The sequence below is a fragment of the Ischnura elegans genome, chromosome 8 (assembly GCF_921293095.1).
Source record: "Ischnura elegans chromosome 8, ioIscEleg1.1, whole genome shotgun sequence".
Taxonomy (NCBI): domain Eukaryota; kingdom Metazoa; phylum Arthropoda; class Insecta; order Odonata; family Coenagrionidae; genus Ischnura; species Ischnura elegans.
Genome location: NC_060253.1, coordinates 62,477,770 through 62,504,958, shown reverse-complemented (window position 1 = coordinate 62,504,958; position 27,189 = coordinate 62,477,770). Strand labels below are relative to the sequence as shown.

Here is a 27,189-nt window from a genome sequence, read left to right as displayed (position 1 = left end):
AGAAGAAAAAAATTCAAAAGGCTGGTCGTAAAATATTAATTTCATTTTATTGACCATAAGTCTTACCTAGAAGAATAGGGCTAGGCTTTTTTTTGTACCATTTTCTATCGGTGGGCACACGTGTAAATTACATAACTAGTCGTGCGTTTTTATTTTCTGCCCATATAAAATAGGAAATCAGTACAAAAAAATTCTAAAGAATCAAACACGATAACAGGTTTTGTTGGTTTCCCGAAAGGAAGACCGTTCTCTCAATCTGGATTTATAATCGGAGAGGAAATCGTCACCGTCGGTCACTAAACATGGTCAAGTTTCCCCATAGACAGGAAGAACTTGAACGAAGTAGCTTCAGGAGGTCTGCCTCGTAATTACAAGTGAATTAGGTAAGCTCTATTTAATCTTATTTTGCACATTAATTTTTGCTTATGAATGGCTTATTTTCCTTTTTCAGACATAGCAAATATATCGGCAATTTACGATTTGGACCCAAACACTACTTTCATACGTGTTCCAAACTTGTCGAAAAATACGATAAAATCAGTGAATTACAAGGACGATTTAGAATTGTGAATTGCCAAAACAATGATAAATCATGATTATACTTTAATTTTAATAGTGGCTGATTTTAGTAATGATAAAAGCAGTAAAGAGGTAAAGACTTAAAAAAATTATATATTATAAATGCTGGCGTGCTCTTGGAAAAAACAGCTTTTAGTTTTAGTTCAGCGGTCTGAATTTTTTTTCTGAAAGAGTTTTTACGCAACCGGTTTATTGGTAGGGATCTATAATCATTGGTAAAATTATTGTATTAGTGGCTGTTATGTAATACATGGAATTAATATATAGACCTAGGTTGTCAGAGGCTCATCTTTGATGTTTTTTCGCCATTACCTTCCACGAAGCCTTATTTGATTTCTCTCTCTGTGTCTTGATTCAATACACCATCCTCTTCATCACTCAGAGCCTAACGGACCCCCTATGGTTACGTATCTGTGGGTCGAGACGAGAAATCTTTCGTGGCTCCATGGTTACGTTTGTTGCCTTATACCCACTCAGTTAAATCATCATTTTATAATGAATTCCCATTTTTGATCAATATTTTATTCCATTCATAAGAAATTATTACCTCCCGAAGCAAGCAAGCAGCTTAATAATCATTTTCTCTGAGATTTTACTTACAATTAGTTAGAGAGACAGAACTGGTCATAATTGTTGCGTTGTTCACCTTAAAACATGAGATCTTTAGTTTATTTATTATATCCATCATAGGTTGTTCTAGTTTCTAAATTATTGCTATCGGCCATTTAAAACGATGAAAGGTACGATGAATATGTTAAATCCGATGTGAACTTTATTGAGATGATCGGCTTCGTCTCATTGTATCGTCATTTTAAAGTCATTCAATCTTTGAGGTATAACTTCCGCAACGTATTTCAGATAGTACGTATTTTGCGACTTAATTCGTTATTTGATGCAAGTCTTGCCTCGAAATTCTGCAAAAAGTTGGCTAGACTGCTTTTGGATTTTAAAGACATGTAAACTTGCCAGGAGATCATGTTTTCAGTGATGATTGGAAAGGTTTTACTATTGACGAACGCAATTAAGTAAACGGTAACCTTCCAGACAGATAGATATCATGGTTTACCGTGATTATATTTCCCGCAATCAAAGTTTTAGTTGACACTCATTTAAGTGTATGAAGATAATACTGTTATGAGCGGTATAAAAACTTCGTTCACGGTAAGTGAGAGATATTGTGATATGTCTTAGCCGACCCTCATAAACATATATAAAGAATATTAAGTAGAAAGTAAAACCTTTAGTTCGGGTGAAGCTGTACGTATGAGTCGACTTTCATCAACATGTGCAAAGGTTATTAAGTAAAAAATAAAATATTTAGTTCGGCTGAAGCTGTAAATATTATCATTTATCGTTGTCCAATGTCGCCAGTGCTAAATTGATTCCAAATCATTAGTGATTTCCATAATCTGCAGCCATATTCCAGATATCGGGTGCAAATTTGTTTCTAATCGTCGGCTTTATTTTCCAAGAATGATTACATCCTTCTATTGGTATTACGAATTTACCCTCGCAAAACCCGCATAGTCAAATAACATACTCCGCAACGTGACACGGATATCAAACGGGGATTTTAGCATCCCGTGCTCTTATGAAAGTGTGTATCGAGAGCCACGCTTGAAACTCTTGCCATGGGCGTTTTCCGCCCGCCTGTTTTCCATATCCCGCTTATGAATACACAGCTTTCCCAATGTCACCGTTCCACTTCTTCCCCGAAGCGCCGCTGCGTTCGCCTCAGGGCACACACGGGGATCTAAGCTAGGCGTTCTCCTATCCAGCCCGCCCTGCATAAGCACCCGGCCGCCCGTAATGCGATCCCGGACTTTCGACAGTGATTTCCTGATTAATGCGTCGGTTGGGCAACGCAGACCCTTTTGGAAAGATCGGGAGTTATGGGGGAAGTGCTGTGTTTGTGTCTATCTCTCTCTTGTGAGACGGCATTCCTCTTACAGCCGCGCTCGGCAGGTGCGAATGCGTAATGCGTAGGTTACGTAGCGAACCCGATGACGGAATCGATCACGCAGTGGCACCATTGCTCTTCGTTAGGATTGCTTCGGCGGGCGTAGTGGTTTCTCCTTTTCCTCCACTTCCTTTATTCTACATGTTTTCTTCATTCTCCTACTGTATTCCGGTTACTGAAGATTAAGGGTGTTTGAAAATGAATTATTTAAGTATACCGGGAGTAGCCACAGTATATCTTTACGGAGTCACCCACAATGCACAATTTGTGCGAAAAATCCAAAAGGGAAAAAATTGTCCGGTATAGTCCTCAAATTTCCACAGGGGAGAATGACGCCTTGGTAGCTTATCTACTGGCTAAAGCTCTTGACCAGAAATCGGGGGATCCGGGTTCGTTTCCTGGTCAAGGCGAATGATATTTTCTTTGTGTATTTTTCATGAAAATGAATTGCTGTGTTATGGCGCTTTATAATATTTATTGCATTGAACTTACGACTGTAAAGCATATACCAAATGAGTGAGTGAGAAGCCAAGGGGTACAAGTGATTTTCTTTCTAAACAGAGTTAGTTACAGTAATTTATAAAAAAAATATACAAATACATAGTGGCCAAGTGATACGAATGTGTCTATACTGTGTGGACATGGAATGTCTAATCAAATGCTTACTGAATAAAATATAGTTGGTCTCCTTTGTTTTCAGTACCTAATTTTTGTTCCTAACTCTGGAAGAATAATATACTTAGTGCCCCTTGCCTTCTCACCCTCCACAAATGTAAGAGCAACTCAAAATGTTTAAATTAAAAGCCCATAAGTTTTCAATGTGAGAGTCATTCGCCACACAACACACGCCATGACGATATACGAGTTTTTCCCAAATCTTGATTAGTGTCCCTCGTGTACTAACATCTATTGCTCTCTAACGGATAGTGGCGGAAAAATTGGGTGCAATTGTTGGCAACGAACAAAACTGTTTGAGCCGCTCTTTCATATGATGTACCATTCATATATGTAATTTAAGTTTAATATAGCGTTAAAATACCGCTATTCATCTTGAAACACCCTGTGCTTTATTGGGAATAGTGTGGAAAATTGAAATAATTATTCGGTTCGTAAATTATTACGGACAATGAAGAGCTTGGTTATTTTCTCTCAGGAGTGTATGTCAGTCTTAATTATATTTTAAGATATTTATTTCTTAAGAGTAAATCCTTAATCAAATCTATATTCTGACCAACACTTCATGTTTGGATTCAAGATGTGGAAATTTCAATGAGCTATTTCCACATTTTGCCGCCACATAAGTGCTAATACCTATAAAATTTTCTAAATATAAATAATTTATGCCATGTCCCAAGTGGATTTTTGCCGTTCTTAATTTACTTACAAATTTTACTATGGTTATCGGTTTGTTAAGTTTTTCTTTCAAATCAAGAATAAAAACATGGGATAAAATTGTCGGTGGTTACACTCATTACTCAAATCTGTGCCAACTCCGAAGTTAAGGCTTTATCTCTTTTAAAATCTCCAATTCTTATAAGTCAATTTACTCAGCCGTCATTCTCCCCAAAAATATGAAAGAAGATGAAAAAATAAGGCACTTTTTCTCGAGAGGGAGAAAAAGCTTCGGTTTGAAACGGACTTGGTTGGGTTCCCTCAAAAATCAGGAAAAAAGAAATATGGGTCCAAATCTTTAGTCGAGTCTGTACGTACACTAAATTTAGGACACATTTAGTTTCAACATGGTCATTTTTTTGTTTGCATTCACATAGCCACCGGATGCTCTCCGAAATTACGTAAAAAGTAAAAAAAAAGAGTTATTATTTCCTTGAGAGGGAAACTCTTTATTTAATTCTGTAACTACATTGAATTTTAGAATCTCTCCATTTCAAAATGCTACATTTTATTAGCATAAATTCACTTGGACACCGCATTCTCCAAAATTACTTGAACCATTAAAAAAAATCAAGGTGTATTTTTGTTGAGATGACGTTCAGTTCATTTGTCAACTATTTATTTAATCCTGTAACAACTCTGAAGTTTAGAATCTCACTGTTTCAAAATACCTAGTTTTTTTGCGTGAATTCACTTGGACACCGCACTCTCCAAAATTACTTAAGAAATTTGAAAGAAAAATACGAGATATTTTTTTCTTGAGAGGGCGAAACGGCTACGTCTGAGTTGCTCTGGATCTAGATGAAGAAAAAGTTAATATGAGCTGAGGAAGTTGTAGGGGAGAGGGCTGTTTCACCTCCTCCTCCTCAATTTCTCCATGCCCCAGCATTCGCGGTGAAAGTTTCGTTGCTTGCTCCTAGAATCCGGACGTGTTATAATTCCCCCACCCCCAACCCGTGTGGGATCCTGTTTCGTAACCGCGGAACGAGAGGGCTTGAGACGCTCTATCTTGGTGATTTGTTTAAGGACCCCCTTCCACAAGCGTTGAGTTATTACCCCCCTTTCTTTCTCTACACGCTCTCATTTGTGTAATTTTTATTCAACTTGCCACATGCCAAGGTCCGAGGTAGGACTGTTCAAAATTATGAGATCGAATTAGTAGAGGGCCCTGTTAGCCATTCAGTTAGCCATTTGATCATCTTTCCTTGGAATAGAAAATCTATTACTTATCAACATTGGACGTTTTTACAAAAATCTTTTTGATTCCATCCGCAAATATATTCTATTTTTGGCACAAAATTAGTTATCTTTCATTTGTTAGCATTGTCTAATCTTCAACACATTTTTCACACCATTATGAAAATAAGTTTTACTTCCAACTCATAATTTTATATTCTAATCAGTTTGTAGCAATTGTAACTTCTATGAATGCTGTTTTTTCGCTGATGAAAATACGATAAAAATTTATAGCTATTAAATGATCATATTTCCTTTGGAAAAATTTTTAATGATCTCCATTTTGATGACAATTTTTTTATCGCTAACTTATTTCGCATTGTTTCATAATGGTGTCATTCGTAGTTCGAAGGTGTTTTTGTTACCTATTCTTTCTCAAAAATACTCCCGAATTATTTCTCCATCCGTAAATTATTTCGTGTTAAATGACAATTCCACTGGTTTCATCGAGTACATCTTACAGTTTTACAATATATTGTGCGTAAATAATTTTACCTATTTTTACAAGTTGATATTACTCTGAAGTTGCAGAGTTAAGCCATAGTTCAAAGCTTCATTGGACCTCCAAATAAGTCTCATACGTCTTAAAGTTTTGTATGTTATTTTCCTAGAAATATCCGTGCTATTGAAATATTAGAAGGTGTTTAGTATGCTGCCTCATAGCCCATTCACCAGCTTTCGCTTGCGAGGTAATTCGACGAATTGTTCAAATTTTCTGCTGAGATATTTGGAGAAAATCAATTAAAATCAATCACACAAGGTGGTACTCCAGTTACTGAAATAAATGACCTGTTCAGAGAGTGGTTAAAATGCTTACCCCCATGTTGGGCTTTTGAAAAAACAATTTTCTTCGAAACAGTCTCGCTATTAAGGTTCAGGCTTGCTGTTAAGCGTGTGCCTGTTTGACAAGCGCAATTTATTACTCGCGGCGCTTTTATGGTTATAGTGTGTTGATGGATTGGGGCTATGAGGTTGAAAGTAAAATGCCGACTGTTCTAGAGCTGATAGACTATGCTTGTCAAGAATAGTAACGGCACGCACCACCTTTTTAAATTCTATTCATGATTTAGGAGGGAGAGATGAGAAGGAGCATATTCCATCATTTTTACAAGCCTAGTTATTCAGCCTTCGGCCAGGGTGCCGTGGTGCGACTGATTATCTAAGGGCATGGGAGAGATTTGAGATACATACTAATGTTTACGGTTGTTAATTATAAGGTAGAAAATTAAACGTATTCAGGGAGTGGGAATTATTTCAAAGAAATAATTGGGGTCTAGGGAGTGGCACAACTTTACGACTTCACCCGCAATTTATCGTTAAGGCCGAAATTTCTGTAGAAATATAAGCACCACATACAATTTTCGCGAAGAAATGGTTTGGTTTATCCGGGATTCGAACTCGGGTCTCTCAACTGCCGTTCAGGTATACTACACCACCATCTTCTCCAAAGGCGATCCTTACTCTTGGTTAACCGAACAAGGTTTTGTCAAAAAGGCAATCTGTGTTCGAATCCTGGGTAAGACAAATGGTTTTTCCATAGCGAATTTCATCGTTGGTGTAAAACTTTGCACTTATAAAGTTGGACCAGTCGGTAAAACCAGTTGCCCTTATTGATGGCGCATCGGTGCACAGGTCTATACCCATGTGCATAATTAAAACTATTGATAATACATTTCTTAAGAGCGACACGGAGAACATCGCCTTTGAGCTCATCTATATTTCCAGGACCGATAGAAGCAATGAATTAATAGAGATATTTTGCCGAAAGGATAGATTTTCCACCGAACCATTAAGGGCTCTAATAAATGCTAGTCTGAATTTGTTTGAGCATCTGCTTTTCATTTGTAAACGGTTGGTGTCCTAGAAACCCCTGCCACATGCCTTTTAGGCGGCTTGGGGAGTAGTATGTAGATGTAGATACCCGGAGTGAACGCCGCCAATAGCGTACGCCTGTAAAGCCTACGACCTTACGAAACGAAGGGAATCTGGCAAGAGGCATCGTGCTGCACCTAAACTCCTGTCCTGTTGAAGTAAGACCTCTCATCCTTGAATCGACAAGATAATTGACGGTTCTGTTAGGGCCCACGCATTGTGCTCCAGGGGTTGGAAATTTTATGATCGTATCGACCCTCTATGCGGTCCGTTCATAGGGTTGGTCCAACTGGGTGGGCGTGGGTTTTTCGGAGGGAATTCGGTGAGTGGACTTCGTGTGTTCCAAACTGTGGGAGAGAGGGTTGGGTATAAGGAGTGTCTTGTCTCCGGAAGTGAGTGTGGAGGGGAAACCTGAAATGAGATCTTACTCTTCGTTTTCCGGTGCTGTGGATATTTAGTGTTGCATGAAATTAATTGGTGAAAGCATTTTGAAAAAAAACACTGGGAATAAATGTGACGTGATTTTTCTTCGCTTTCATCGCAGTCATACGGGACATAAATTATGTCAGATGTGTTGTTCCCAAAACTTTCTAAAGCACACCCCTGCCAGAAAATGTTTTCTTTTTACTCTGTCTTCGGCGCATTCTTACGCTGAGCGTTATTTAGTTATTGCTTGGGATTACGTAATACCATACGTAACACTTGGTACCATTAAAGTTTGTATCTTGGGTTAGATGAAGAACCGTTATGGAAATAATTGGCGGTTGGCTTAGTTACTGATTGCATCTGGTGCAAATCTTTCCAAAAGAACCTAGTTTCACATCCAGTATTTATGGCTTATATGTAGGTACCGTCATCGAAAAATTTTCAGGGCGACGCCTTCGGGTAAAAGTTGTTTCACTATTCTCCTTCACCTTCTCCATTGCTGAGTTATTGATTTTTTCAATCTTGTTTTCCATTCTATCAGATCTTGAGTGGACATTTTGAGTCATTTTCGTGATTTTTACCATCGCGTGATAGTTTCATTTTATTATTCGCTGTTACAGGTTTTAAAGATGGTTTCGTTAGTACGGTTTTTAATTGTTTAAGTGGTTCAGTTCTTCGCAATGCTTGGTAAATAATTATTGAAAGGTCTCAATTTTAGGGTTACATCAATTTCTAGATATTGAACACCCTTAATTGTGCGAGATTGAAGCTCTATTTATTTCTGCTTTACAAAATGCATGGGTAAAATATAGATAAGATCTCAAATGCATTTTTAGATTGCTGAAGTCTTGTAAAGTATGTTTTTGCTATGCATAGATGAATATTATGGGAAGAATGAGTTCTAATAATCCAAATTGCTTGTATCATTGTCTCTGTGCTCATTTTACCAAACGTGAATGGTCGAATCTCATCAATCTGGTCTTATCGTTTCATCTTCTACTAAAAAAACTGAAATTTTGTGAATCTCTCCACATTTTTGTAAAGTTAAATATGCTCGAAAAAGGCTGAATATTGAATTTTACTCAGTAGGAGAAGTTGCAAGTCAGTAGCAGTCTAAGCATTTTTTCTGCGCAGGCCTATCAGTATTCGTTCCTTACGTATTGTTGTGGTTCAGAGTTTGGTAGCGACAAAGGCCGCGTTGCTCCCTGTAAGGACGTCATGCAGCGGCCATTAGTTGGCCTAAGTATCTAAAGGTCTGCCCTCACCCCTATAGCATCATATAAGGTAAAATCTGCGCGTGCGCCGCCCGCGGGATATGTGTCATGAATTTTCTCCAAACCCATTCGCGAAAACGATTGTTTTTTTTTAACCCAATGTCGGGCGTAGGCCGCGCGCAAGTTAAGGGAAAATTACCCATGTACGACAGCAATGTCTGAATGAAAAGTTGGATGCACGACAGAGGAGTGGGGCTTTGGTAACGGAGCGTGCCCGGCAAACCTAATGAACTCTTGCTGAGGGGTGGGGCATGAAGGATTACGTGATTTCGTGAAGGTGGGTTGGTCTTCTGTGTTCCGAAGGGATTATGCAAGGCCTCGGTGCACGCATGGAACATTCGGGTGTGCGTGAAGACTGAAGAGCCCGGGGCCTCCCGAAAGGTCCTTGTATCCTTTTCCACTCGACGAAAATACCTAATTTTGGTCCAGACTTTCATGATTAATTGTTATCCCCTCTTAATTATTGGGTGAGCATGTATCACGTTTACAAAAAATATTCTTGCTCAGTGCGTTTATGATGATGATCTTTGAAGTTTGCTTATGCATTAATATGGAATACACGGAAAATTTTCTCTTCGTTTGTCTCTTTTTTCTCCTTTTTTAATTTGTTTTTTTTAAATATTTATTTCCAGTGTCCCAATCGCTCATGGATTTGCTTTAAGAATTAAAAACCGTAGTCAAGTTTTGTCTTTGCATTAAAATATTTTGCCATTTTGTGTAATATTTCTATGACCGTGCTGGGTGCATGTGGCGGTCCTCTTGCGCTCTGCATGTTAATGATTGATCACCCGCTGCCAAACACCCTAGGGGAGGCTCGCAGGGTATTATGCAGGTGTGCATGAATGAGTTTGCAATGAAGTAAAATAGGGTCACCTGTAGTCCTAAATGTCCTTCGCGAATTTCATGCAATGCAAGATTTATACAGTAAGGTTAACAAACGATTAAGGGAAATGATAAGTTTGATTTTAGCATAGAGTACTGTGAATTATTGAAATAATATTTCTATCATTGGTGCGTCATGAGAAGACATTTGGAATTAAAGTACCCGATTAGAATTGTGACAGTAGAATTGCCATCATTTTCGGGGTTGGAACGGAAGTAATGTGTTTCTTCGGTGAAATACAGTGTCTTATGGGATTTTTGAACGGTATACAACAAAATACTGCTCATAACGGTAGTTCTCAAAAGTTCCTGCAGTGAAGGCTGATAATTCAAAGAATAATTCAAATATGTGGCTCTTAGAATTGCTTGGGACGCAATGACTAAAGTAAGCCAAAAGTACGGTACGAAAACCAGAGTTACAAAAACACACGCTCAGTTTCTTCATCAATTTGCGTTTTATTGCCAATTTTTGACTCTTTTCTGTGGGTCCTTTCTCGACACATTCATACACTTGTCCTTCGAACGATTTTTAGTGACAAATTGTGTGGATAGATGGATATGATAAAATACAAATATTTGACTCACAACAGCCCGGGTAGCTCAGTCGGTAGAGCATCAGACTTTTAATCTGAGGGTCCAGGGTTCAAGTCCCTGTTCGGGCGAACTTTTGTTTCGAATTTTTTAGGGGTAAGACGGAAGATGGGAATTTCTTGTCCCAATCTCGCCACATAAAGACGTATTATTATTATTATTATAAAAAATACCTGCGGTAAGATTGATGAACGTCATATATCCGTCGAAGTCATCGTAAGGCTTGTCGGTCATGGGCGTATCCTTTAAAACTATTTTTCACACTAAAAGACGTGGATGAAGCAATAAAATGTCGGCAACGACTAGTGATGAAACGACGGGAACTTCTATTGCTTGGCGGTCTACCTTTTATCCTAGTTCGGAGGTTGATTTTAGTTGGTGATAGGGATTTTTAGTTATTTGCAGCGTTGGGGATAGGCAATTTGTGGCGTAAAAATATTACATTGAATATAATAGTGGGATACGTAGTTCATTTATAAACTGCAGCATTTTTTATTTTGGAATGAAATGAGACGCAATGTGTTTCGCGTAGTATCACAGGAATTAGATTTGGGAAGAATGGCTTGGGATAATTTATTCTCATACATTATAAAAACTAGAAATTCATTTATAACTGGATATTTACTTAGTGTTATGTATGCATTTTATTGTCTGCAAGTGCTTAGCTTCATATTGGGTTGGGCTGGTCATGAAAAAAGTCCTTTAGCGAATACAACCTACATTAGTTTTTTAAGTAATTACATATTCAGTTTAATCTGTAACTATTTCCTTTTTTAGCACCCTTATCTAAACCAAGACAAAGATATCAATCAATGCTTTTAAGGAAAATAAAAGAGACAAATATTCTGGGTTCACCAATATATATTTGAAGAGGCATGACCCGGGTTTCATAACATGGTTACGTCGCCAGGTCAGTTACGTCATAAAACCCGGGTCGAGCTTTTTCAAAAATATTGGTGAACCTAACAAATTTTATCCTTTGATTTTCCATAACGGAAGCGTTTCACAAAGTTAAGCCTGAAATCATCAGTTATAAAATGTTTTTAATTTAATCTTCGTAATAAATCTCGCCCCCCGTGTGACTTCAAACTGGAGGCCAGCTCTCCCATGATCCCAAATATCTTTCGTGCTCGTTTCAGGCGGAAGTTCTTTGACCAAGTGACCAAGGGATGTCGCAAGACGCGTTCTTTGATCAACTCTTCTCTCCGCCGCGGGCTGGACCAACAGCGACGCCCAGAGTCGTCTGGATCACTCACCGACAAAACTCTCTCTTTCCGGAGCTAACGCCCGAGGCCTCGTACCCGACGAGGAAAAAGGATCTCTCAGGAACAACGCCGAAAAATCAAGTCGAAACATCCAGTGGTAGATGCTTGGTGGAACGAGGTGATGTTAAAACTTGTTGAAACTGCAATTTATAAGCTCTCTAAACCTATTTTTCTCAATCTGTGCCGAACTCGGCGGTGATATCAAGACCAAACAGTAATTGTTTGCTCTTTGGCCAAGGTATATACACTTTAATAATTAACATGCAGTGGCGCCGACTCCATGGGGCCTCAGGGGGCCCGAGCCCCCTCAAAAATTCGCTATGGGTGTTAGGAAAAAATGTGTCAGGCTTGTCGATTTTCCCCGGGGTGTCCAGATATCAAGATTCGAGTTATCAGGGTTCTAATATTGATCATATAACTCTTCTAAAATGCTTAAAAACTTAAAACTCGCTAGTTATAAAATTTTCCGGGGCTAGATCCCCGGTTTGGGCCCCCCCAATATTTTTTGTAAGTCGGCATCCCTGTTAACATGGTCGGTTGCGATGAATTCGGCGAAATGATAAAAAAAGTTTTGAATAAGCTAAACGGCGCCGAAATAGCATCTCTATTCCTTCATCCTTTGGTATTTTTATTCGGTATTATTATTTGGTATTCTCTATTCCTTACATCCTTTGGTATTTTTTCACCATCGAATAGTCAAGTCTAGATGCTCTGCTATTGCGAAATATTGATACCAAAATCTCATCGATATGATGAGAGACTTGTCCTCATCATTGGCGTCACATCTTTAAATGTAGACGTCTCATATTTTGAAAGCCACACGTGTCACTGCTCCTACGCCTACGTGCACCTGATTTATTTCTTATTTTTTTGTATTCTCTTGCCGTAAGCGTCTGGTGAGATAACAATTCCTGCCACATGTCTTTTTAGTCGACTTGCTGGGTGTGGATTAAATTTAGGAAATTTTACTTCCAATTATAGTTTTTTGGGGTATGTTGCCGTGTCAGTTTTTTGAGTGGTCCCAAAGTTATCCGACTGATACTGGTCGCTTAATCGTAGGAATATGGTAATGCAGTAAATTTTATTCATATTTATAGAATATCAGTGTCAGAGTATATTTCCAGCCTTATCAAAATCTGTGAATAAAATTTCTTGTCTTACCAGATTCCCTCGAAAAAGCGATCAGAATGGGCCGGGAAGCGCTAGGACCACCCAAAATTTCCGTAGCCCAAAAGGTTTTTAATTACCATGTTGAAGACCCGTGAAAGTTTTAAAGCAGAATTTTACTTCACACTTCACGTCAGTCTGCCGAATACGTGTCAGGTATATGAGATCGAGCGCTGAAAGATTTAATACGCGAACTGCATAAAATATAGTGGAAAACTGGAGAAAATAACTTTTTTAAATTATTTATTCAATAATTTTATTTTATTGCTAGAGAGAATTACTTACTTAATAAAGTTTCATTACTTATTTCAAACCTTCGATTGATAGCTTATTTATCCAGCACCAATAATAGAATATTTCTGATTGTAGTAGAAACATACTTATTCTATAATTTAATTTATGTATTTCACCTATGATGGTCGAGTCGGTGATTCCAAAGCAGATATATTGTCCACAGAGGCACCAGTTCCAGACAAATCATTGTAAAAATAATAATGATTTTATTTATCTTATCTGGATTAAAAATAACTATTATTGATTAATTTGTCAAAAACTGCTGCGAGAAAGTTGTAGACGAGTGTTATCCTAGACCAAGGTCTACAACCCGCAGCCACTGGGCCACATTTGGCCAGCTGACTAATTTATTGCGCCCCCTAGAGGGTAAAGAAAATATTTTATCGCACTACCCAGTATAAAATACATATCAACACTCTCGTCAAAAATAAAAAATATGCAATATCGCATTGATTGATGGAACTTTATAATCAATAAAGATTATTGCACTTTGAAATTATCATTAAATTTGGATTAAAAATGTTTTGGATTGAAAAATGTTGAGGACCCCTGTCCTATACATTATAGAATGATCTCAAGTATATTATTTGGGAGGCATACGGTAGAGGGCTTAAGTGGTTTTTTTCTGTTTGAGTTTTGTCCGTGCTATCTCGGTGTTATAGGGGACTAATGTGGTTGGCGATGTACCACTTGGGGCCATAAACAGCGCCGTGCCGGCAAAAACAATCAGCCGAGAGGTTCGCCGTGGCGTGAAAATGAATCGGGCGTGCCCCTCGGAGACGGGTGTGAATTACGGAAAGTGCTTTCCATGTCCGTTTTTATTGGTTCTCCCTAATCCCCGCGGCGAAATTTTTCTAATCGTGTGCGGCGAGGCATGGATAATTAAAGGCTCAAACTCGTATCTTCTGCACGAGTGTTTTTCGAGGTTGAGAACGGAAATTGTTGCGTCTGGATTTGAAAGATAGATGTCCTCCTTTAGGCACTAATTCTCAACTTACATGCTGTTAGTTGAACCGGCGTTGGTCTTTGAATGGATCTAGTCAAAATGAATCAGAAAGCTTTTTCCGTGAAAACGGTTCGCAAATAACTGATCTGGAAATAATCACCTTCATCCGAAAGAGTTTACGAACATACCGTCTCGTATAGAAGATGCCTAATAGTGCGGAGGTGGGTTATTTTGGCAGTGATATATCGTATCACATAATAGCACAAAAGAAATGGATAGCAAACCAAAGAAAACTTATTGTACGTGAGTCCAAGTTTAGTTGGTTAGGTTTTAGCTGGAATAGTATTCATGTCAGTAAAATATGATTAAAGTTTCCCAGAATCTGCTTCACTGCATCGCAATATAATCTCATTCTGTTTAACCCTCCAATACATGCCGTTCTTCTATCCTCTCCTTATTTAATTTGCCCAATTTTTAGCTCCTTCCATGTATTTTATAATTCTGATTCTTTTTAGCTACGTACTGCCTTCTAACCTCTCTACTTCCAAAACATCCGTTGTGTTTCTTGCTTCAACCTTTATAATCTTCTAAAAACTTAAAATTTTTAAACTTTTTTTGTCTTTCTCTCTGGGAGGTTTATTAGAGGAAACTTATAGTAGGCTCGAGCGAAAAGTAAAAAAAAGAATAAGAATTATATGTTTCAAGGTGCTAATTTATAAGGAATTTAGCGTAAGAGATCGCATAAAAATTATGGATGACTGCTGAAGGACACATGCGTTTAAGAGACAGGTTGATTGAAACATCTGGTGGGCATCGGAGAGAAAGTAACATTAGATAAACGGAAAAAATATGAAACAAGCGACCGTGACTAATTGAGGCTTGCCAGGATTTTTAGCGATCGAAGTTGAGAAAGGACATGTCGGCAGAGTGACGATCTCAGCAGACTGGCGAGACAAGGTACCTTCTAAAACGAATTAGTTAGTCGGAGGATAAAGCAATTAAAATGGAATGTTGTTCAATGGTTTCTCTTACGCGGCGTGGACATTTAAAAGATAAAATAACTATATTCCCCTATTAAAGGGGCTGATTTCTGAATGAAATGAGTGAAAGAGCTGGTCAAGAACGGAACGTGAACCAGATTGAACTGGAAGACGTCTCATTTTAAGGTTTTCAAGGAGACCACGCCAAAATGTTGGAGCCAACTCGATATAAAACGTCTATCCTCTTCGGAGAAAGGAAAACGTGCTTTAGTGTTCCTCTTTGTATTACCAAACTCAATCTCGTGAGTGTCCACGTCTCTGTGACAAAGAAGGGAGTGTCCAACCCAAAAAAGAAGATGACCAGAGAATGCAGACTGGACGTTTTATGAAAGCAGGTTCTCTTCTTGGCAATGGAAAAATGGCGATGGACCAAGGTGTCTCATCCATGAAAGGAGGTCAGACTGAATATATTGATGATTTCACCTCAATTCAACAGACGATTCTCCCTTATGATCTCAAATTTTGATCAAGTTCTCTCAAAAGGTGTATATTTGTATCAAATTTAATACCTACTCTAAGACTGCTCGGAGAAAGAATACAAGTGGAATTGTTCCACATTTTTGCCAAAACATGCCTTAAATCATATAGTATTTCCTTTAGCATATCTCTTCGCCTTACAGTCGTAGAATAATTTTTGGTAATTTTGAAACTGAGATTTTTATTTAGACAATAAATTGAAATCAAATTGATTTATTTTATTTCCTAGCGTTGTAAAAATATTAGTATTTAAAAAAATTCTAAAGTTTTTCCAATAAACCTACGTGAAGACGGACGAAACTTTTTTAATGAGTGAGTTGGAAGCTAAGGGGTACAAGTGATTTATTTTTTCTACACAGAGTCAAGTACAGAAATTTGGTACAGAAACCAAACGAGATCAACTAGGTGTTTAGTAGTGCATTTGATTTTCCCTCGATGTCAGCGCAGAACAGAGACTCACTCGTATCCCTTGGCAACGAAGTTTTTGTGTATTTATTCTAACAATTAACTTTGCCTAACTCTGTTGGGAAAAAAATCACTTGTAGGCACCCCTAGGCTTCTCAATCTCTCATATAATGTACTCATTACTGTATTGCTATTCCAAAAACTATATTTAGTGGCACCTCATGAACGGACTTTTTAATAAATATTCAAATAAATTTCAAATATATATCGGATAATAATAGAAGCATATTGTACGTACATTTAGGACCGAATCTTTTCCTTATCCCTCAGGGGGATTCTCAGTTTTTTTGGTCTCATTTGGTGTCTTTCCACGAATTTTCTGTCCTTAAAAAGCTCCTCTCATATTTCTAAAAGCCTCCTCGCATCTGGATCCTATCCAAAAATGGAAACGTTGAGACGAAGAAAAAACTTCCAGTTCACGACTTCAAGTTGGGCAATTTCTCTCATTGAGTTCTTGAGCTTGTTGAATGGCCAGACAAAAGCACTTTCACGGGCAGTCTACATTTTCAATCTTGAGCATTGTAAGTTCCCTCCGCTGGGTTTTAGAAAGCAAGACTTCCCAAAACGGAGTGATTAACTGCGTTTTCATCATCTCTTACGGGATATATTGCGCTCCGAATGCCTCGGGCTTATTGAAGTGTAAATATTAAGCAGGAGATATTCCATACCGAGGCGAGGGCAGTCATTAAATAATGTCGGACAGTTTATCGAGGTTTTTTATACGGTTAATTTCAAGGTAGCCCTATAAAATGCGAGAAAGGGAGGGTGTATTTCATACTTGTAACAGAACCGAAAGGAAGCACTTGAAAATCACGGTATGTTGCCGTTATAGACAAGATTCTCATTTGTTGCACTTTTTTCCTTTCATTTCTTACCTATTAATCCTTGCGAAGGAAATATCCTTTATTGTACCCATCGAAATGGATTAAATCAGCATGAATTTGTGAACACTTCCATTTCAAAATTTGCAAGCGCAATGTAAATTAGGACATGAGCTGTATCGCCACTGCCTCATGATTATTTTATGTTCTAGACAGGCAATTGATCATTGTATTCGAGTAAAAGCATTTTTTTACTTTACTGTTGTGAGACTAAAGAATATGTATCACAATCAAATATTGACGCTTTGGAATAGCTATCCAGGAGAGAGTTTCATATGTTTCCATAGGTTTTAACATGCTGAACAACAGGGTGTAGTCATACTTTAAATTTAATGGCAACTCTTAAGACTTTTGAATGTAGTAGGCATTACCCTGGTCCCCGTTATATTAGAATTGTGAATTGTGAATAATGAGAGATTGTCTTAAATTTTGCGTCAAACGACGATCAATATCCTTGCGTATTGATAGTCAATTAGGTATTCAACGAGTACTTACATTTATGCGTAATTCTATCATTCTCTCTTTACCTGCACCCTTTGAACACGATTATGTTTTTTACGACTCTCTCTCTCTCTCTCTATCTACGTGGCGCCACATCCCTTAGTGGACTACAATAGTCCTCCTCCAGTCTTCATTACCTTTTGCTCTCTTTCTCTATCACTTGATGTTCATTATGTATGCTTTCTACAGCGCCACACATGCCTCTTAGTCTCGGTCCACCTTTACCTCTTGAGTGGTGGAAATTTTCCCTATATATTCTATTGGGCAATCTAAATTTTTCTATTTTCTCTATATGGTCTAGCTACTCTATCCTCATTGAAATTATTCATCATTCTCCATCCATCCTTTCCTATACAGGTCCATATATCCTCTTTAATATTATCTACTTTATAACTCTGAGACGGCTCTCTCATATGACGGATAAGTTGGTCTCTAAAAAGTTATATCTTTTGCTAATGTACGACCAGTAATCGTAACCAGCAGTAGCTTGATAGTACTTAATTTAAGTAATAGTAATGGGCGTGGATTTGTAGGATTACCTGGTGGTAGGAGTTGGAGGAATAAAAACTTTAACTTGAAAATGCTACCCTGAAGCGAAACCATGGTCGAAAAAAATAAAGCACCATGTGGAATGAGCAAAGTTTTTATTCTTTCAAGTACTTGATTTATTCCCTGTAAAATTAGCAGACCAGTGGCTATCCCTATCCCTACCTGAAGCGGTAGCCCCAAACATCCCGAACCCCCTTCAATGCGAGCGTGGATCAACTGTCGCTTTCATTGGAACGGAACCGCAGCGAACGAGGGCGCGACAAAACAGTGGAACTTTCACCCGGAGCCGCAGCCGCTGGTGGCGGCCAGTGGATGTTTGTCCGCCGCGGACTGGCGGGGTAGGCTGTTAAACGAGGGGGGGGAGGGGGCACGTCTTCGTCCACCGGATGTCCTAACCTCCGGAAAAACACAAGAGTCTGGCGAGGAGCCCCTCATCCCAACCACCGAATGCGGATTTTCGCTTTCTTCTATTGTTGAACGCGCCTCGGTCGGGGGAGATCATTTCCCAGCGTAGCATAGTACTTCAACGGCGGCTCCCGCATCTCCAGCTCTCACTTCTACCGTCAGACCTCTTCCTCTCCCCACCTAATTTCATATTCCCTCTTCCAACCTCTGTGGCTATTCTAAACTTACGAAATAAAATTAGTGAGAACCTTCGAAATATCAATTTTTGGCTGAAGTGATACCATTGCGAAGGACGATCTTTCAACCCCTAATTTCTCCAGGAATATATTCAAGGAAATTTCAAGCTATGCTGCTGAATAAGAAAATTTTTTAATGATGCTTTTGAAATTACCATTGCATGAAGAGAACTAAATATGTTATCTAGCCTCGCGTACATTTTCTGTTGAGTTATGTATATTAAATAATGCATGGCTTTCCTGATCACAATACCTGTGTTACCTTCTGGATAAGTATAGATAACAGCATATATTTTCTTGATTACTTAATCCATTTTCAGCTGAGCTATTATCTCTTGAACTTTGGAAGGTGGGATAACTCTGGACATGCCTATTGACTGGGATTAAGCTCTTGACCATGCAACCTCAGTGCTTCTACCATCTTCATACAATTTTGGCTAGCCACTTTTCGCTACTCGGAAATTAATAAATAGGTAAACGTTTAGACAAAGGGCGGTCGAGCAAAATAGGGGTGTAGGATAAGTTGTCTTGCTTGCAACAAAATTAAGTTTGTTGAGTATAACGATATTATTTTTTCTTTTTGATGTTGCTACGTAAATTAAAAACTCGCGTTTTCTTAAAACTCTTTTCTTTTTTTACACTATTTTGTTTCTATTTACGATATATCGGATAAATATGTCACCTAAGAGCCATAGAGGATACAAATATCTTGGAGTGCAGTTATTTTGATCGTACAGAAAATTAATATCATTCTTTAATACAAAAAATAAATTACTCCGTAGACTAATTTGACGAGATAAATACCACTTCAGACGCTTTCATTGCATAAAATTGCTTGAAATAACCCCAGGGCGTGCGACATGAATAATAATTCTACCGTGGTGATTATAGATATAAAAAATTGAAGTCTAGGAATTGCAGAGTTTAATGCAATAGAAATTTATAATTTAAGGGTAGTTATTGCGAGTTTTAGAGGAAAGTAAAATTATTTGGTATTAATTTCTCAATACTCTTGGTGACTTTTAGCTGAGCGTGTCGTGAATGTGAGAGTCAGAATTCTGGAAGCATTAAGTCGTGCAAAGATCTATCGGAGCTGTCAACTTTTATTTACATATGCGCTGGATTTCTCCCGATACGACATGGAACGTGCATTGATGTAAAACTGGATAATCCCTCGATAAATGGCAACTTTTTTTCATATAGTGGCCGCCTGACAGAGTGCAATTGGAAAGCTAGTTTAGAACCTTTCGCTCGGGAATGATTGGTTATCCGCTGTAACGTTTTTACCCAATTATTTTTTTACGAGAATGCTGAAAGAAATAGATCACAACATAACTTCGAACGCTGGCAATTCAACTTTTGAAGATATGAAGTGTGTATTATTGCAAATCCTTTGCATTGGGGCGGGCGGTAAGATATAATTATCAAGTTAAAATTATCTAATGCTCGTCACTATTCCAAATAAAAGTTCATCTGTGGGATGAAAAAAATTGAACGAGGTTTACTGTACGACAAGAAAAGCTTACTGCGTTGTGTACCTGGCGTAGTATGACTGCCCAGATACAAGAAAAATTCTATGGTTGGAAGAAAATTACTTTGCTTTTCTACAAAACACACACTTTATTGCCGACTAGTTTCGGTACACTGTACCATTTTCAAGACTAGTAAATGACTAGTCTTGAAAATGGTAATTTTCTTCCAACCATATAATGGAATGCTACAAAGTAAAGGCCTCAACAATTCAGCGTAAGAAACATTCTATTCAATTTTTTGTGGTCCTTATACATTTCCCTGTTCTGAGAACAGCAGGACGAAATGTAAGGGAAACTTTCTCGTAAAAATCTGTTAAAAATATGTATTTGCTTTGAAGCAGTTTGGAAGAGTTACTGGATCTAGTTTTAAATAGCTGTGACTTTTTTGAGCATTGGATGATGATCGTAAAAATATTTATGACTTCCAAAACCAGCGTTTATATCTGTGTTTTCTGCGCCTCATTATTGAGTTGTTTCTTAGCCGTTAACATGTTATGGCCGACGTGGGAAATAAGTAATTGGCTCTCTGTGAACCTTTTATCACTCACCTGGATGGCTTCAGAAAGAAGAGTTTAAAAACAAGAACATTTATTTACACTAGCTTTATTCATTCGACATATTGGCTTACTTTCCAAAGGCATCTCTGTTGAAAAGAGTATGAGACGTTAAGCAGTGGCGGATCTATGGGGTGGGGGATGAGGGAGCTATAGCCCCCCTTGGATATCCAATTTACATTAGATAGATTGCTAATTTTGTTCAGACCCTCACTACTGCTGGGAGGTTACCCCCTACGTAGCCCCCCTTGTCCCCATCCTGGATCCACCAATGATGTTAAGGCTTCGTTGCAATAATTTACTAAATAGAGTTTTTATATTTCTTTCTCAATACATTCATTCTGTAATAAACTATGGTAATTTCCCTGAAATTATTTGAAAATTTGGGAAGGAAAATATGAATAGTATATTACAATATTGCCGCGTCTATTCATCGCAGTCGCGAAAATGCTTAAGTGAAAGTATTGGGTGCTGATTAATGACTCGTTAGGGGTTATAATTGCTTGTCCACTCGTGAGAACTTCGTGATACACCTCTCCTCTTAACAGAAAATGGGGTTCTGGTTGCTGTGATAGAGATTAAGACTTTCTGTCCGTTGCTTTATGTTCTGGAACTCCAACCGTCTCCAGATCAGATTTTAGTTGGTCCCACCATCTTTCTTTGTCTTCCTCTCGGACTTCATACGTTCGGGTTTTCTTTCAGAAACTCCTTCATGTAACTTCTGTCATCTTTTGTCCGCACATGGCAAAAACATCTCATTTCCCAAATAATTTATCTCACTGCTGTATGTTTCTCCGATCTCATTATTGAATTTCAATAACTTTATAAGCATTTTCGAAAAAATGCCAGTTTTTCCCTTCATTGATACCCTTTATTAATTTAAAATTTTTGTATCACCGCGTCCTTTATCCATTTTGAATTTCACCGTATCCCCCCAAGCTATGTCGTGTCTTTTTCATTGTACAAGCCTAAAAAAAGATAAGACGCTGTATCAATTTCGTAAGGTATTCGCACTGTCACCATTATATTCAGTGCTAGCGTGAACGAAATTGTTTCACCAGCGAAATAGTGGGCCAGGAACCTTTTGTAATACGCCAATTAACTGCCGATTCTAATCCATGTTCCAAAGACATTACGAGCGATGGGTTTTATTTTCTGTCCAGTCATTTTTTCCATAAGGAAGGTGAGAAGGGATGTCAAAATGAGGTCAAGCACCTCCAGGCGGCGACGAATTCGCGCATAGCTATGTGGCCTAAATAGAATGCAAATCAGGGCGAGATAAATAAAAGAAACGAATAGATATGCGGTCCTTGCCTCGGACAATCATTTTATATCATCACATATATTTTTGGCTAACCGGAACTAACTGGCCATGTTCTTTTCATCTGTACGTCTGCCTTAACTACCTTATGGTGGTCGAAGGATCCCTGGTTCAATGCTAGGATGAAGTCCTTGGATGCTTTCAAACCTAAGTGTGCGTAGTATTCGAAAACCAAGTGACCAGATATTTGATCCCAACTCTTTCTCTTATTGCTCTTTGCAGATGATATATTTATGTCTGATTTTTCTGCGTCTTATAGTTGAGTTGTTTCTTATGTGATGTCATGTTATGGTCGAATTTGGAAGTAATTGGATCTCTATTAAACCATAGTTTCTCCCTAAGATGGCTACAATAGGAAATTTATGTATTGATATCGATATTTTCTTTGTGATCGTGCGTAAAGGCCAATTTATTCCAAAAATGGAGAATTTTTGCTGACTGTTGTCAGGCTGCACGTTTAAGGAACTTAAATGTTTTAGTGTCCAGATAAATTAATGAATTTGGGTTATCAATGTTAATCGAATCTAACTTGATATTATTTTGATGCTAGTTTGCGTGGTATTTCATTTGGCCTGTTTTTGATTTAAAGCCAAGCAATAATTATAGTCTAGTGGCCAAGGAATGTTGTATCATCTCCACCAATTACTGTCATCATTATCATCATACTTTTTTGGAGATTGCGCTGTAACTGTTTTAAAATTTACGAAAGGGGTTAATTGAATGTAGTTTGTTTGGTTCTATACTCTTGATTTTTATTTTGGCGCTATCACTCTTATACACCAACATATTTTTATTTAAGACAGTGTCTTTTTAGAAAAATCTGGTGTCTCTTTTAAAATTATAACTATTAAAATTATATATAGTATTAAAATTTATTTTCCCTTAGAGAATCTTAATAGCTTTGCTTAACAGCCTCTAAAAGTTGCTGATGGCTCGGCATAGCAACTAACATTTGTCAAAGTTAATGCGCGTAGCCATTGGAGACTAACTGGCGTTCCTTATTTCCTGGCATCCGTAATTACTTTATTTCGGAAGCACGAACCAAAGAAGTGGCTTCCAACAGGAGACTGGAACAAGAGTGAAGAAGAGAAAACAGCAATCGCCGTGGTAGATGGCGCCTTGGACATAAAAAAATATGACTATCGCGAGGCGAGTGAATGGAAGTGGCCCCACCCGGGGCGACCCGCGAATAAAAATTAAGAGCTCTGGCAGAAAAATGGGTTCGGATCTCCGGCTGCCGTGCGTGTGTTTTTTTTATCTCTTTTCCTCGTTTTTTTTCTTCTGCTCTGCGGTCTTCCGCTTATTAGGTTTATGGGTCATCGGGGATTAAGAGTAACCTTACAGTCTTTGAGACTCAAGGCTGTACCTAACGACGATTTTCACCGATGCAATTGTGGCCTCAGTTTGAAGCCTGATTTTTACTGGAAGGCGTGTAGGAAAACCCGATAACTGGAGCAAAGGACTCCACCTTTCATCATAAATGCTCTGGAATGGCTGTTTTCCTGCCGTACATGGCAATTGGTTGCTGTTAATAATAGGGATGAAAATCTTTTCGAAAAACTGGGATTGCAATACATGCCACGGTTGATTACTTGCATATTACATACATTTTGTAACACAGGCGGCTTCAGACTTCAATCAAAGGAAATACTGATGCTCATTAGTTTTTTTAGAAGCGTTATACAACCTGAGTGCTCTACCCTTTTGGAGTAGGTTTAAATGGAAACCGCGATGCTTATGACATATTTTTGTAGATGCAAGTCCTTTTAGCTGGTCGCGGCTTATTTCTTTGTCTGGTCAAGCATCCTACCTATTTTATTTCCAAACTGGGGAATTCATTGCCCTTCTCTGATGTTCCAGAATATTTCATTTTCTCACCAACTTCAAATTCCCTTTACCCTTTGATACTTGATCATAGTACTTATCTTTCTTCCTCTGTGTCTCTTTTTAAGTTTCTATCATTATAAATCTTTCTAATGTTCAAAATATCATGCTCTTCACTTTTATTTGTGGTTTATCTTATTATCTCTAATTTATTTTGCATCTCCAGGTCTGGAAAATTGTTCTAATCTTACTTTCTGATTCACGTCCCTCAATCAATGACGTGCGTGACAATCCATATTCCTTTTCGCATTCGTTTCATTTGCTTTGTTTTACGTAAGTATATTTTTGATACCACTCTCAGTCTTCAAAAACTACGCCAAAGACATAAAAATGTTCTTTACTCAATGGTGAAAAAATATTAGCTTCTTAGTGATTCCTTAGGCACGCCTTTTTCTGAATCTGATTCATATTTCCGATGGTAGGATGGTATAATAGTTTTATTTTTTCATTTTAGTGCATGAACCTACCTCAGTTTGAAATAAATCACATAAAAACTTATAAGAAAGAGATAAATACTCTTATGTCCAAAAACTTTCGCGTCATTAATTCATGAGAGCTAATTTGGTTCTTAAAGTCTATTATTATTCAATCTACCTTTCTTAAAGTTTATGTCAAGTTTCAAAGTTGGTTTTAGATTTTAAAGCTGATTTTACCAATAATCTTGTATATGAAGATTTTCTGCTTCAAATTTAAATCTCGATTATATTAAATTAATTTTTAGCCCGTTATATGTGTTTACTGTCGATTGTTTGCTATGAAGGCAAAAGTGCTTCCAAATTTCACTTATTTTTTGACCTGCGTCGATATTTACTCTAAAATGCTTCCTCATTTGCTTGTCCTGATGTGGATTATTTAAGGCTAGCTTTCTCTAAACATCTGGCTTCGGAAAGATGCTAATTTAGGAGATTTCAGCTCCTCGGTAATTTGAAATCGGCTTCCAACGCTAATGAACATTTTTTTTTTTTTAGATATTTGCCTCGGGGTTGCGGGAATTGGGTTTTGGTTACCCATTTTACTTTCTAAAGGAAGCGAATTCCAATGATTTATAAAGCATAAATTTCGTAAAAGCTTTGGCACTTAATTCTTGGCACAATATCATTCAAATTCACTTCTCATAAGTTACCTTCTCTTTTCTCCGTTTTTTTGTCGATGTTATTCCTTTTGTGACGCATAATTTGTCACTTAGCAGCCCTCACCTCCCCAGAAATGAAAAATAAACGCTTGAAAAAACTCTCTGAAGCTGCGATGAGAGTCAATTTGAAGTAAACCATGAGGAAGCTTCCCTATTAATTGCACTGAGAAAACAGTGGTTTCTCAGAATTCGCAACGTACAAAGTATCGGCGTACGCCAGTGCAAATCACACACCGCAATATATACACCCGGACGCCGCACTGTGGTATTTAGTTTTGTCCAACGGATAGCCAACTTGATATATGATTTTAATCTCTTTATTTTTACAAATAGTTCAGTGTTTTATTGAGCTGATTCTTAGTTAAGACGTGTTGATAAAGAATTTATGCATTGAAAAGATTCAATTAAGGCTCTGTTCTATGATGGTTCTTAGGAAGTAATGATTAAAACAGCGCGAAGACAACACATTTCTAAATTTTTCGAATCGCGACGGGTTCTTTAACTGGATCCAAATTCACTCTATTTCGAATACCTGGATGTTAATTATCTGGGATCTCCGAGTGGCAGATGTTCCAAAACTTCCTGGATACACAAATGGGAATGACCTGGTTTTCGCGAGTGAATTATTTGCTCTTCTTCTCGTTTGAACCGGCGAAAATGGGAAACCGACTCGCAAACAGTACCACAGCAAAGGTGAAGAGAGCCGTTCAACGGCATTTTCGCGTGTGTGCGATCTGTGTGATGAAGATATTCACAGCCGCTGGATCAATTAGATTTTTAAATCTTCACGCTCAATTTTTCATTCGTGCTATATTGGTGAAACTTAAGGCAACAAATATATCACCCATATGTTGGTCAATGAAATAATGGATGTTGCTCGGTTTTAGATCGATAAAATTTGGCTGTACTATGCAAGAATGAAAAATGAACTACATAAATTTTAATTGAAATTACAGAGGAAAATTTATTTAAAATTTATGCAAATCATTTTGTATTCTTAGTAGTTCTAATGCATCAGTTTTCAATATAGTCTGTTAAAATGTCATGGGAAATTTCCTCTGTTCAAGGAATTTGTGGTTTAATTTGTCTATTAACGCTGGCAATGGGAAATCATAAGGAGTACTTAAGCTAGAGAGATACCAAAATTATCAAGACGGATTTAAAGTTGTGTTTTTTTAATGCCATTGGTTCGAAAATAACGTGGATTCCTATGATTTCTTTTGCTTGAGAAGTCATTTTAGTGCCCCTAAAAAGTGATATCTCCTAACATTTACATATTATCTAATTTTGTATTTACCCGCCGAAAGGTCTAAAAAGATAATTTTTGTTCATACCAAAATTATTGGTTAAAATTAATTGGCTAACAATATGGTTAAACATGGCAAGGAATGTTGTTTCCGCTCTCATTATTCTGCTCGTTATTGCAATGCAACATTCATAATTTATCAAAAAATCAACCTGAATAGCCTTCATTGTCTCAGTATTGAGACTAATAGGTAATTTGGGACTCAGCTACCTTGAAAATGGTATTGATGTTGTTTGTAACATATTTAAAACCTGTTAAGGTTGAGTTTTTCTTCAAATTTAGGTAGGAAGTGAGGAATTTTTTTTCCCAAGTCAACTGGAGAAAATTTTTCCAGAATTTAGCCCTTGTAATTTTGAACCTTTCTTTAATTCACAGTTTTAATCTCTTCAACTCCCGCCATTCCAATGATTAATACATTTAAAATATGTAACCGAAGATCGATTTCTATTATGAAATATATTTGCTTTCAAAATTCTATGAATGCATTATTTCTTCGTAAACAAGTTTTTTACTAATAATTCTTGCATTCTTGTACTTGTGGGAAATTGACGAATCTCTGCGTACTTAGTTGAGATTGAATTTAATCATCAGTTTAGAAAAAAAATTAAATCGAATTTTTAGTCGACGAGAAGACTGAGTGGCCATGCGTCTTTAGAGAGCCAGTGATTTTCCGCTCAGCAGACGAAGCAGTTGATTTTATGCTGTTGACATTTTAGCCTCTCTTTCGCGACGTCATTGATCGATCAAATTCAGTCCTTCGGCGAGAGCAATTGGCATTTCCAAAGGAGACATGCCCGAGATGCTCAAAGACCTATTGCACAAACAAACAAGCTGGCAAACAGATCGGGCGAAGACTCGACTCCTTTTGAATTCCGGCTGCCCGAGAGAGGAGAAGCGGGCCCAGCCCCACGCCTTGGGGCACTCCACGCCCATCTACGCCCATGTCCTCCTCGAGTCAAAGAGCGCGTGTCAGCTTGTCGCGAGACCGGCCGGCATTCAAAGAGTGAAAGCGACCTCGCATG

The 27,189-nt window shown here is 37.9% G+C and overlaps 1 protein-coding gene and 1 non-coding gene across 2 annotated transcripts in view; one reads left to right on the top strand and one right to left on the bottom strand.

Moving 5' to 3' along the window:
- The window catches only part of LOC124163837 (peroxidase), a 242,856-nt gene that overhangs the window by 133,705 nt on the left and 81,962 nt on the right, over positions 1 to 27,189 (bottom strand). The window lies entirely within an intron of this gene.
- On the top strand, positions 10,211 to 10,283 carry Trnak-uuu. The gene has a single exon. It is a non-coding gene; the product is annotated as a tRNA-Lys (tRNA).